The sequence below is a fragment of the Prionailurus viverrinus genome, chromosome C2 (assembly GCF_022837055.1).
Source record: "Prionailurus viverrinus isolate Anna chromosome C2, UM_Priviv_1.0, whole genome shotgun sequence".
NCBI lineage: Eukaryota > Metazoa > Chordata > Mammalia > Carnivora > Felidae > Prionailurus > Prionailurus viverrinus.
The window spans coordinates 98547079-98560911 of NC_062569.1; the positions used below are offsets into that span (position 1 = coordinate 98547079).

The 13833-nt window shown below is 37.0% G+C and overlaps 1 protein-coding gene across 25 annotated transcripts in view; it reads left to right on the top strand.

The window, feature by feature from the left end:
* ZBTB20 (zinc finger and BTB domain containing 20) overlaps window positions 1-13833 on the top strand; it is a 767438-nt gene that overhangs the window by 354519 nt on the left and 399086 nt on the right. For 2 of the 25 annotated variants that reach the window (XM_047874784.1, XM_047874787.1), the window contains exon 6: window positions 3564-3652. The exons of the other annotated variants lie outside the window; for them this stretch is intronic. The gene's annotated coding sequence lies outside the window, so the exon portion shown is untranslated. The remainder of the gene's footprint in view (window positions 1-3563; window positions 3653-13833) is intronic. 25 annotated transcript variants of the gene reach the window in all.

Consider the following 13833-nt stretch of genomic DNA (forward strand, 5'->3'; position numbering starts at 1 on the left):
TAGTGAGTGTACCTGACAATATGAGGACTTCTGTGTCTGTTTCCATTGCCCCTCTCGGGGCTCAGCTGATGGGTAGGAAATACTGGAGTCTATATGGCAGCAGCCTCTCTAGTTGGTAGGCAGGGCAAATTATGGAGGGTCTCAAGCTGCTCTCACCTAGTACTCTTCCCCCAAGTCTCAGAAGTGGGTATCAGTAGGCTAGCAGGGACATATTGTCCATGAAGAAATTGGGTAGTTGGGTCTGAGGAACAGGATGAGAGCTTGCAATCTCATTGCTGATTCATGTTTTTCTGGAAGAGTACTGAAAACACCCGCCCCTTTTATTATTTCCAGAACAATATGAGAAATATTGTGAGAACTTCTATATCGTTTTTTCTTCCTTTTTTAAAAACACACACTGAATATTTAGTTCATGTTCTCTTCTAACAACCAGAGATACAGTGGTGAATAAAATCAAGTTTACACCTTCATGAACTTTATATTAGGGTATGTAGGATATTAGTGATAGAAAGTAAAATTATAAATGTAAAATGTAGAGTAATATAAATATGAAAAAATATGCTTCATTTTTGAGACTTTGCCTACTGCATTTGCCATGACTTTCAATTATATTCACGATGTTTCAGAATGTGTTTGTATGAATCTGTGTGTGAATCTATCTGTTGACCTACCTACCTATCTACCTACCATCTACCTTAATGCATTTATAAACTTCATAAACAGAGAAGACAATTCAGCATACTCCTAGTTCTGGGAAGCCTTTTCTTAGGGAGACCGGTATATAATGTAAAGGGAGAAAGCAAGGACCAAAAAGTGTGCAGTCAACCACAAGATCTTTTTTTTTTTTCATTTTCTTTTTCTTTTTTTTTTTTTTTTGCTTGTTCATGGTGTGTGTGTGTGTGTGTGTGTTTGCGTGTGTGTGTATGTGTTCTGTGTTGTCTGTTTGTTTTTAATGAACTGAATGCAAGTCACCCTAGATGCCCAGGGGTCTAAATTAAGGTAAATAAGTTCTGGGGTCAGTCTTCACAGGACTAACGGTAGAAAAGACACTTAGCAGTAGTATGTAGCTTTGATAGGGTTCTATGGACGACAGAGTAAGGAGTACTGTCCTAGAATAGATCAGAGTAGAGCAACAGGAAAGGTTTCCCAGAGGGAGTCATGTTTTAACTGAGACTAACAATCTAACAGTAAAACAAAACAAAAAGAATTTTTTAAAGTAAAGCTCTAATTTTTCACTTGATCACCTAAGTAACATATGCCCTTGGTGAAAATATTTTAGACAATTGGACAACATATTTTTTTTTAAAGAAGGTGGGAAGGGAAATCACCTATTAACTCCGTACCTAGAGAAACCATTGTTAACAATCAGCAGATACTTTTTTGAACATGTATTATGTTCTAGGGTTATGCCAACCGGCCACTGTCGTCTCAGAAGGGAGCATTTTAATTAGCAGGCAGTATGAATAGCAGCAACTCAAATTGTAACTCTTGTTCGCTGTCTTCAGATTTGGGCTTATAAACCAGCTGGATCCCGTTCTCGTTGATGTAGATAGACTGGCACAAATGCAGTATTCTCCTGCACACACATCAGAGCACCTGCCCTAACCCCTACCTAATGTAGTTGTGAGAGTCAGACTCACTAGGTTCAAATTTTGGCTCTGTTTCTCCATCTGTATGGTCTTGTGCAAGTTACTTGACCTCTCTGTGTCTCAGTGTTTTTCTCTGTTGAATTGGATTATCAACAGTATATACTTAATGACTTTGTGAGATATTTTCAGAACTGAATAAGATAGTGTGTGTAAAGTGTTAATCACAGTACTTGGCACATAGTAGAGTATTCAACAAATGCTATTATTGTTATGATGCTGATTATTATTATTATTATTACTATTACAGTTATTTTCATTATCAAGAAAAGTTGCCAAAAATATATTTTGTCCAGTGCAACTCCATTATCACTACTGACAAAACAACTCAAAACACATTTCCTACTGGGGGCGGGGGGGTAGGTCAGAGATATCATCTTTGCGACACACATTAAGAATCTGGGTTTATAGCTGAAAATTATAATATAATTTAGCTCAGTAGATAAATGACATTATGCAGACTAATTTTCTGTTTCTAGGTAGAAATGATGTTTAAATCTGCCTTAAATGACCTTCATGTTACAGATTTTGTTCCAACAATTTGTGACTAACTAGTTTGTTTTATTAAAAGGAACTTTTAAGTCCAAAGCTCATGTTTTTCACACAGTGCTACATTTCTTTATACCATCAGTGGCTGAAAAAGATGAGAAAGACAATTTTAGCTAAAGAGGCATCTTCAGGAAGGAGAAGATTCTGCATTGTAGATCTGCATTTTAACATGATAGTGAACAAAGATATCTAGCCTACCATGTACCACATAGTAGGCGCTTAAAGAATTGTTTAAATTGAATTACATTTTATAAGAAAAGACATGTGCACATCAGTGTAGGTGTTCTGTGGAAATGCAAAAAAGATTTTAAGAGAATGACAACACAAGGGAATAACAATGTATTAGAAAAAAAGCAGTTGTATGCAATCTTGACAACACTTTATGGTAACTTTCTAAAACTGTAGGCCTGCCTCTGTATGAAAGGAAGACGTACATAGTGAAAAAGAATGCAGGTTCCATACTTGCACAGCCATGTTTTTGGTCATCGCCTCTACCATTCAAACTGCATGCTCTTGGATGTGCTGTTTCTTGGGTCTAAGGGCTCAAGTGGAAAATGGAGCAATAGTGGGCTCATTCCATGGTATGGGTGTATAGTGCCTACAAGTGCTCTTGGAACATAATGGGTAACTCAGTAAATGATATCCACTAGTGACAGCAATGACAACAAGAAAACATAACAGTCCTGGGTACAATGAATATAATTCATCATATAATAAATTTATAATTCATACGTGTTAATATAAAAATACTAATACTTACAATTGTTTTGCTTAATGTTTGACACACAGTAGGAACTCTATGCGTAAACTTTACCTTTTCAAATGCAAAAGCATTTGCATTTTTCAAATGCAAAATTTGCTTTAGCTCTTCTAGTGAAATGAAAATAGAATTCAAAAATCTAAAACTAACTTTATCTTTTGAAAAAAAAATGACAATAAAAGCAAAAGCCACCAAAGAATTTGTTACTAAAATAGTCAAATAATTTGGACTTGATGCAAATAAAGAGCAGGGATAACACTCTGCTTTAAATAGGAGAAAAAGTGAATTAACTTGAGAAACTCTTGGGTGACCCCTAATTTGAATAGTATTAATTGGAAGTATTTTAAAGATCAAAAGGCTATTATTGCTAGTTGCAGTGGTAGCTACATATGGAAAATGGCTGCAGAGATTCACGATACAAAAATAGTTCATTGCTAAATTCGAAATTCTGTTAATGTCACAAACAGTGGGATGTGAAACACAAATGAATTGTGATGACAGTTGAGTCCCAAGCTGCCTATTTTTTTCCCGCCGAGCTGCCCATATTTGGTTTTATATTTTCCTCAGTCCTGATTTAACCCATCAATATTTGTATTTTCTGAATCTAGCACCACCTTGGAACATCCACTTAAGGATTCTACTCCTAACTGCTTCTCAGTTCCTAGGAATTTTGCTCTCACTGCTTTTCTTCCCACAGGTATGTATTCTTGAGCCTTTCCCTCTCACGTCAGAGTCAGAGTTTCCATCACTTTTTAACTTACAGTCTTCTGGGACTCAATATTGCTCTTTCCTCCTCCATTCCTTGCAAGTGTTTAGAGTGTCATGCCATCCTTCTTCATCTGCAGGGCAGATTTCTAATCCACGTTGCTTTGACTTGGGGGGGGGCACTTCCTGTCATCCTGATCAGCTGCAGTCATTTCCTGCCATAGTTTTTAAAAAACCTGGTTTTCTAAACGTCTCTCTTATCTTTTGCGCTTGATGGTCTCTCTGATCCTAGATTTGGGGGGACAAGACTAGATACACTATTTTATGAACTGAATAAAGCCCCCTTTTAAATGCAACAATTCTATGTAACTCTAAGCTGTCTTGGCTTTGGGGAAATGTCATTTAAGAATCTCTGAAGAGTAAAAAAAAAAGAATCTCTGAAGAGTATTGTTAAAATGACCAAATTATTTCGTCTTGATGGATTTTGTAGCGTGGATACCAGATGTACCTCACAGAGCAATAGTGTGCCTAAATATGTTTTATCTGGATTTACTGCAGGCAGTGATTCAGCTGCCTTTTATTGAGTGACCTCTCTACACCAAGCATTTTACTTTTAATTTTTAAAACAATCCTGTGAGATAGGTACCATTATCTTTACTTAATAGGTAAGAAAACTTTGACCTAGAGAGGTTAAATGACTTATTAAAGGGTGGAAATAGGATACAAACTCAAGGTTCTAAGACTCTGAAATCCATCCTTTCTCCATTACCAAATGTTTGTGCCTGGTTTTATGTTTACCTTATTGGGAGTGGGAGAGAAGGTTATCGTATAATTTAATTGGGGGCATGGCCAATTTCATCAAAGCAAACAAAGTGGCGATGAGATCTTACTGTGTTATGATTTTAATAGAAATATGAACCCCAAGATATGGGTTCACTGGATCTCCAGAAGGGTGAGGCACATGAATCCAGGCAGCTTTCTGGAGTGCTTCCTTTGGCTTTAGGAGACAAGTTATTACTAGCTCTGAAGAAACCGGAGCTTAAAATGGGTGGTGCATAGACCAAGGGTTTTTGACTTCTGGTGAAAAGCCTTCTGTGACTTGTCCTAGTCTTTTTTGCTAAAATTAAAATCTGCTGGTTATTGTCAACAATTGTATTCCATAGACCTTTTTCCCACCAACTTTCTGGAAGGATTAGTAGTAGTAGTACCATAATGTTTAGCATTTTTTTTTAAAGCAAACACTTAATACATTTTTAATCCATTCATTGTCAATCTATATATTTCTCTTTTGAGCACTAATACCACTTTTAGATGCCTCTTTACAGTTTACAGTTTGGAAAATACATACCAAAAAAAAGGCACATTGCTTTTTCCATAGAGTCAATGAAAATAGAGATAATTTAGCCACAGTTTCTGCATACAGTAAAGACTTGGTAGGACTCCCTTTCAGATTGAGAATCGTTATTTTTCAGGGTAATACTTAAGCCTGATTTTCTAATTTGCCCTTGTGCAGTTGGACCATGAGGTGCCAGTTTGCACTCTGAGCCCTGAGACATTGCTTTGAGTAAGGACTTGGGGGTTAGCATAGATTGGCTTAGTGTATTATTGTACCACTTACTTCATTTGGGTCAGTTCTTCTAAGAGGAGCTCCTGAAATTTCCCCAGAATTTGGAGTGAAATTTTAGCTAAAATAATTAATAATAATAATAATAATAATAATAGAAAGAAAGAAAAGAAAAGAAAAGAAAAGAAAAGAAAAGAGAAAGAAAAGAAAAGAAAAAAGAATAGCAAAAACCTTGGAATCATCTTTCTTCAGATATGTCCCTAAAAAGAAAAATAGGAAAACTTTATTGTCCAATGCCAAGTTTTGGATTGCACAGTATGAGGTTTTTCCCAGGCTGCGTCTCTCATGTTTGCCTCTCCTCCAGTCACAGCAAACGTTTCAATGTCCTTCTCTCAAACTTGAGCCATTGCCAATTTTGGTATGTGTCTTCACCATGTTTTATTACTCTAAATTTGAAATGAGGTAAGTATTTCATTCTTTCACTTTTTGAAGATTCAGCAAGGTATATTATGCATTTATCAATAATCACTGTCAAACTTGGCCCCAAATCTTCTTTTTAAACAAATATTGTCATTTTCTATGAAGCTGAATACCTTTGCCTATTTTCACCTTTCTCTTGGTCCCCAAATTCTTCAACTTTTATTCTTCTCTGGAGAGCATTGAGTCCTGGAAATACAAGTGAAAATTAACTGTTTTAGAAGATTAGCGTAGGAAAGTGCTGTTTTTTGCTGTATTCAAAATGGACTTCCTTTCATGCTGTTTGCATAGATATTACATAGATATAAGGCATATTCACAGATAGTATTAAAAACATGGAGGAAAATTCCTCATATAGATATCTTTCCCACAATGAATTTTTTTAAGTATTTATTTATTTTGGGAGAGAGAGCCAGGGAATGGCAGAGAGAGAGAGAAAGAGAGAGAGAGAGAGAGAGAGAGAGAGAGAGAGAGAGAGAGGATCCCAAACAGGCTCTGCACTGTCAGCACAGAGCCCAAGGTGGAGCTTGAACTCTCAAAATGCTAGATCATGACCTGAGCCAAAACCAAGAGTTGGATGCTTAACCGATTGAACCACACAGACCCCTCCCTCCCACCCCACTCCATAACGAATTTTGAGCACGAGAAAATATCTTTCCAACAGCGAGATATCATGTTGTGCTTGGTAAACTTTAACATTTGCATCCCTTGGTGTTCATCTTTATGAAAAATACTGAAGACTTACGACCTCTTTTTCCTTTTAGCTGCACAGACTCAATGTAATATATTTTGAATATAGATTCAATATGGTTATAATCCCAATCATACCACATTTAAAAGCAAAGTTCTAGACTGTGTTTCTTTGCCAGCATGACTCCTCAAAGAAAACGAAACCAGCCCTAACAAAACTGTCCTTAAAACAGAGTAAAATGGGGCTCGCAAGAGCTGTTTTGAAAAATGGTTTGAACAGTGACTAACGACCAATTTTTCAAACACGGTTGCAGCCATTTCAAGCTGTAGAGTGGACAGTCCACGGGGGAAAATCAATAAGGGGAAAAGATTTCTGTCACAGAAAAAAAAAAAAAGAAAACTAAAAATACCATTAAGACCAATTCCTTCTCTATGCGTCTATTATTGCATTCCACTAAAAGGTGCTGAAAAAAAATCAACCAAGTTCTACTAAAATGAAGTGTCCAGACAAGCAAGTCTGTAAATAATTAAAAGAATAAACTAAAGTAGAAAAAAGGGAATGGGGGTGGGTAGGGAGATCAAGTAATTAAAATGTTAAGTGTACTAAAAGCAGAAAACTCAGGGAGAGAAAGAACTTGTTCTTTAAAAGAAGATACTTTCCATCCTTCACCAGGAGTACAGAATTGATAGTCTGATAATAGAAGCCCTTTCGGTAGCATTGGTGGGAAGAACACTGTCTTCAAAAAGGTTTCACGAGGTATTCAGTTGCCCAGGGCAATCTGATCAGAGTGTCCTTGTTTCTAGAATTGAGTAAAACAAATCAGGATGAACAACATATGGTTTAATAGTTAACTTTTAGAACAAGGGACAGGAAGATGCTTTTATGCCACAGTCCCAGCGTTCGTTCCAATCTCATTACTAAGGTCTGTTCTGAGAGCATTTACAGCTTTCCGGAGAGTCTGACTTGGGCTGAATCTTGAAGATAGAAATATAACCTTAACGACCTCCTTGTCCTGGAGTCTCCCTTAATACAGGTGAATCTTTGTGATAAAACATGCTCTAGGATCCCAAGTATTTGTATTAATATCATTGTTAATAATATTATTACTCCTTTCTTATGTTGGTAATGATCTCTCCGTTTTCCTATTCTAGAAATAAGTGAAAGTTTTGTGAATATGCAGAGTTGCTTTCTCTTTCTCTGAGAAAGTTTACGTGTCTTCTTCCAAGTTGGAAATTTGAGATATTTTGAAATATAGCTGTATGTGCAAGTCCAATCCTGCTTTTTAAGACCAGAGGCAGAAAAGATTTTAGAAACAATCTTTTATTTGACAAAGAAAGAGGACAAAGGAAGGGAGAGAATTGTGTACTTTGGCTGATTCAGTTTTCAGTGCTCGGTATTATTTGGCTAGTGGTCTTTTTATCAAGGTCTCTGCTTTCTCGGAATCCGGATCAGACTCTTGCCCTATGTCTAAAAGAATCTCCCCAACTCTTAGCATCTTCTCCATGTCTTCAAAAGTAAAGTGATCATGGACTAGGATTTAGTATACCTAATGAATGGGCCATGGATTATGAACAAGTACGAAGGGAAAATAACATCAAAATCGAAGGCAGTTCATTAGAAGCACTGAGAGGTCAGGGAACTGTTGGAAAAATCTGGTATGGAGTTGCTGTTAGTGATGTAGCTAAACTCAAGAGCAATAACAACAAAGAAAACCCCCTCTCCCCAATTCCATTTAAAAAGAACCACCATCGTAAAAACAGCCCAGGAAAGAGACAGCACATATCTCTATTTTTGGTGTCTGACCATATATCTTCATTGTAGCCCTTCTGCCACACATTAACAGTCACTCATCCCTTGTGTTTCTCAAAGATCACCTTTGTGCAAGTCTCCAAAGCTGTTCTACCAGTGTTACTATTTCTTCTTCATCCACTCCTTTTATTTGAGCTCTTTTTTTCCCCTGTGTGCAAAGAGGCTCTTTCTCTAGTCTCTTTGAACACATTTCCCATTTCATTAGGACAGATGGGTGTTTCTATATGATGTCTTTTAAAGTGATAAGATGGCAAGAATAGATTTTGAACAATATTTTACCAGTGTTATGGAAAAATTAGCAACTGTATATTCTATATACACACACAGAAGCTGCATAAAATGCAAATTCTATTCATGTCTGATCTCTTCTGCATTTATATAGTGACTATTGCTATGGCATCTAGGCACTTTATGTTATTTCCTCTTATTATTATTTACCACCTGATCATTGCAAAGTGCTTTTTACAATCAGAGAATTTCATTAACAGCCCATTCCCTGTCTTTGTTTTTCTGCACCCTTGCATGTAAAAGTATCAAGCATCTTAGTAGCTATATCAGATAAATTACAGCAAAAAAAAAAAAAAAATAGAGTGCTTCTGACAGAAGCATGGGGAAGAAAACCATTCCAAAGCATCTCCTAAAATCCAGTTTATGATATATCTTATCCAAATAATAATATTACAGAAATAATTATAGAAACATTAGAGATTGAACCCAACTGCTAGATATGCACTTTTATTTATCATAAATAAATAAATTCCACCGTTGCAGTAATCAGAATTATGAGGTGAGCAAGGGGAGTTTTGTCTGCACTTCACACAAAGAGCGGTCTGGGCAATTGCCCTTTTTCACTATAGAAAGCTTGGGACTTCTTATTGCTTCCAGAGCTGCCTTTAGCCCCTAATTATAGAAGTCAATCCATTTTAAAATTTGAAAAGGCACTGTTAAAATTTTTTTAAGCTAAGAAGATAGAGATTTGTTTATAAAAAGGTTCATTGTGATTATAGATGAAAGTGCGTGGTTGGTACCTTAACAGTTTGATTGAATTAAAATCAAGTTCACTCTGGGGTTTCCTTCTCAGTTCTACAACTTGCTTTCTCTTTGACTCCAAGCTAATTGCATAACCTCTGGTTGACTTGTGCCTCGTCTACACACTCAAAGTGAAATTCAGAATTGAGGTTATTAATCTAACTAATGTAGACTATAACATTATTTCTCTAAATATTTCTGCAAGAGAATTTGAGAATTCTGACTTAAGCAGACAGTAATGAAAAGTAACAATTTTATGTACAAGTTCCTCTTATCCTTAGGCAACGACCCTATGGAAGTAGATGTGTCAGAGTCACTTGGAGGGCTTGTTAAAACACAGACTGCTGGACCCCCCACCCCACCCCACCCCACGCCCCGCAGAGTTTCTGATTCCGAGTCTAGGGTAGGGACTGATGATTTGCATTTCTAACAAGTTCCCAGGTGATGCTGGTGGGAACCACACTTATAAAATCACTACACTAAGGGAGATGTAGCTTAAGTACAGAAAAGGAAACCGAGGCCCAGTGATCTCAAGTCATGGCAGTAAAGTGGCAGAATGCAGTCAAAAACCTGGGACTTTTGACTTGAAATCTTACTGTCTTTCCACTGCACACATTTTTCTTTAGTTCTACTGCTTTTATGTTTTGAATGACTTTCAGTTGCCTTGAGATCCTCAGTGAAATAGCTTTGTAAAGGAGTGGTAATTGGATCTTTCCCCCCTTGGATCTAGTAGCTATTCTTATTGGATTTGTGAAAAGAGAAGAAGGGGCCATTCCAAAATTTAGTGACTTGCTTTGCTATGAAGGGCTTTTAAGGCCAGCCTTATACTTCCCTTTTGGGGATAAGAGTAATAAACTTGACTCTTCTTTGTGTTCATTCATCATAGCCCATAGATAGATATGAACGGGTTCTTTTTGGTGGACTTGTGACCATATTCTGCTGTGACAGTGCTTTGTAAAAGTTTCCACATGTATATTACTTCTTCATGTAGTCATGATGGATGAATTTGGTGAGGAATACAAGTTGGGGAAGGGGAGAAGCCACTGCAAAGAGGTTGAGGACCCTGTTTCTAGTGCTACCTCACCCTGGCATGGGTCTGCTGATCTTCACAGAGGGCAGGACAGCATAGTGCCATGGTTCACAATCCAGGCTGTGGGTCACAGTCACCCAGGGGAGCTTTGAAACAGACACCCATGTCTGGGCCCCATGTGCAAGAACTTTGGATTAACTGTTCTGGGGGTAGGGTCTGAGCATCCGAAGTTTTTAAAAGCTTTCCAGATGTTTCTAATGTGTAATCTGGGTTAAAAACTACAGGCCTAGCACTTAAAGAGCCTGGATTTTGAAATTAGATCTGAATCCCTTTCTTGGTGCTTCCACTCAGTTACGGTGCAAACTTGAACAAGTTACTTAATCTCTGTCAGTTTTAGTTTTCTCATCTGTCAAATGCAAATAATAACACTAGCCTTGTAAGATATTTGTGAGAATTAAATGAGATGATGCACTTAAATGTTTAACATAGTTGCTGGCCTATGGTATGGACCTATTTACATGTTAGCCAATGTTACAGTGCACTTTGATTTCTTAATCTGTACAGTGAGAGAGTAATTTATGAAATGGAAGACAGATATTTTAGGATTCTGTATAGATGCTTGCCTGTCACCTTACCCGTAGTATCCTACTCCTTTCCATCAGGCCCTTTCACTTCCTAAATACGCATATTTTGTTAGGTGCAGTCTTTGACAGACTCAGCCTTTATTATTATATTTTACCAACTATTGCTAGTCTGTCCTCGTCCTTCGTATCAATACTAAAAACTTGAAAAATAGAACAAATCCACTGTAATTCCCATATGGGGTAGTGGAGGTGTGATGTATGGTTGACAAATATGCTTAAGAAATAAATGGCAAAGCTTTGTAAACATGTACAACAATATGGCCTTCCAGGTGATTGCTCTGTTTTCTGCCATCACCCACTCTGAGAGTTCAATCATTGGTAGATTTTGTCACAGAGGAGGAAGGGTGCCCATACCCTACTTCTTAAAGATTACAGTTTCAATTCCCTTCATTCTCCCTGATTTCTTCCTATGAGTCTTAAAGAAGCTTTAATACAGTTGAGTAATAACAATTTTTAAAGGCAGCCATGGTTTTTTTTAAACCTATTGGCTTATCTGTGTCTATGTTGACTAGGTTATACACTTCAGAACATTTTATGTCACCAATTTAAAAAATTAGATGTTTTGAAAAAAACTCCCCTTGTTTCTTCCTTAAAGTATCCAATTATGTTTTTGGATGGACAGAGGGGAATTATTTGACTGTCCAATAAAAGTACAGATGGTTCCATTTTCCTTGACTCATCTCACAGCACACATTAGTCAGGTCACATGCCTATTTGGGAATTTTTGTAGCACTAGGTCACTTGCCGAGCTTTGGGGCACATAAAAGACTATTTGCCTGGCTTTTAAGTTTGTGGATCTTACACTGTGCCTGGCATGGAGATAGGAAGGACATTTTTTTTCCATTAAGCTTTTTCACTGTGTTTTGAAAGGAAAAGTTGAAGCAGAGTCCCTACTGAGATTTTAACATGTTCCATGGTGGTAACCATAGGAAATAAGGAAACAGAAAATTTTTGGACATAAGGAAGCCAAGGAGTCCATCTCAGCCTGTCCTCACCTCTCGGATACCAGTTGGATTCTGCAATATTACTTTTATCTAGGTGTATATCTAATGCTTTGTATGTCTATAGCTTGCTTTCTGATAGAAGGGAAACATTGCTACCAATCATCATGAAAAAAAAATTGCTCTCTAAACCTTACTCAGTCCCTCTTCTGGACAACTCAATGGAAACATTCATTCAGATGTTAATAAAGCTAAATCATGGGATTTTTTATTTGGAAAAATCCATTTTGATGTTTCAAGGGATTCTCAAAGGGTGTTATGATAGAGCCTATGTAAACTCCAGTTATGGAGAAAAGTACTTGTTTCACACAAAGATATATAAACACAGAATAATGAAATTTTTCTTCATTAAATTCAGGATACTTAAATTCACACAAGTGCACACACTCCAAGCCCCCACAACACACACATTCTCTGCCTACTCTCCTTTCCTTAGCTCACCCCCTGCCCTAAACACCAGGGATCAGAGTATACTAAAATCTGAATCAACTTCCATTTGTAAAAGGTCCTATAATACCATTTAAGCAAAAGTGCTTGACAAACAAATTTATTGGTCTTCTTCCCTGGAAACTTAAATATGAATAATTTTGATATGCTCATGTGTGGGTGTGTATGTGTGTGGGGGGAGGGCCTTGTATTCTTCCTATAGACAGGGAACATTTTCAAATAATCTGGTCTGATAAATCTCTATTGAAAACTCACCAGTTCATTAACATTATACCTATGCTAATAGTTTCTATTTCCTTTTGTTATATGGTAGTTATTATGAATGAGATTCTAGAACACCACTTTCCATAGTTACATTCAAATAGTGAAATATAGCTAACCAAGTAGTAGTCAAGACTATTTGTAGCTTTTTTTGATACACATTCAACATGGCAGCAGTTATATTTCTTTCTTAAATCCATGTTAGCACCAAACCTTAAAGTGAATTATGGAAATTCAAAATGATTTTTTTTAAGTTTTTTAAAAGTGAGCTATTATCGGGTCAGAGATAGTGCCTCACAAGACTGGCATCAGCATCACTATTATTGCCATTTTAACTCGACCACCCCAGATTATATAATCCTACAGTAAATTTTTTTCATAATTCATTTTTGAAAGATAAACACCACGTACACAAAGTCTAAATGAAATATCTCAGAGATACAGAGCCCATAAAATAGGCATTTTCTATAAAGGCAGGAGAAAGTTTGCTCAAGGAGCAGGTTGAAAGGCACGGTGGTATAATGTTAGAATGTACATGCTCTAGTTCAGATTCTGCCACTAAATGAGTTAACTAAGGTTAAAGGATTTAACTTCCCTGTGCATCAGTTCCCATGTTTGGCTCAATGTCAACTTACAACCTCCTACATGTTAATAACGATCAAAATAATTAAGGTCATCAAGTTATTTTTAAGTGTTCAATATTAGATACAAATACAGTCTGTTAATGATCAAGTTTTAAATGGAAATTTGGACCAAATCCTTGGGAAAAAGTTTCTTGTTCCAAATGATGGAGACTAATTGGATGATGTCACAGTCTGATTGTTTTGTACAGGTTGACAACAAAGGTAGAGCCAGAGAGAAGGGGCCTTAAGCAGGGCAGTGGCAGTGGACTATGGTTTTTAAATTAATGGGAGAAATGGGAGACATCTTGCAGGAAGCGTATTATTTGTGTTATGTGAATTCTCCAATGTTCAACTCACAGGATGAATTGAAAAGGCTTATCTGACAAGGGGAAGCTCTGGGGAAGATGCAGGGTTTTTGGCATAAGACTGTTCTCAAAGTTAATTCTACCTCAGGAGCTGGCTGCAAATTCTAGGGTCATATCCCTACAGATTCTGATTCCACAGTAGTTCGTGGGTGGACCTGTGATTCTTCATTCTAACTAGCTCCTCTGGTGATTTGGTTGCTGATGGCCTTGAGACCATTCTCGGAATTTACTG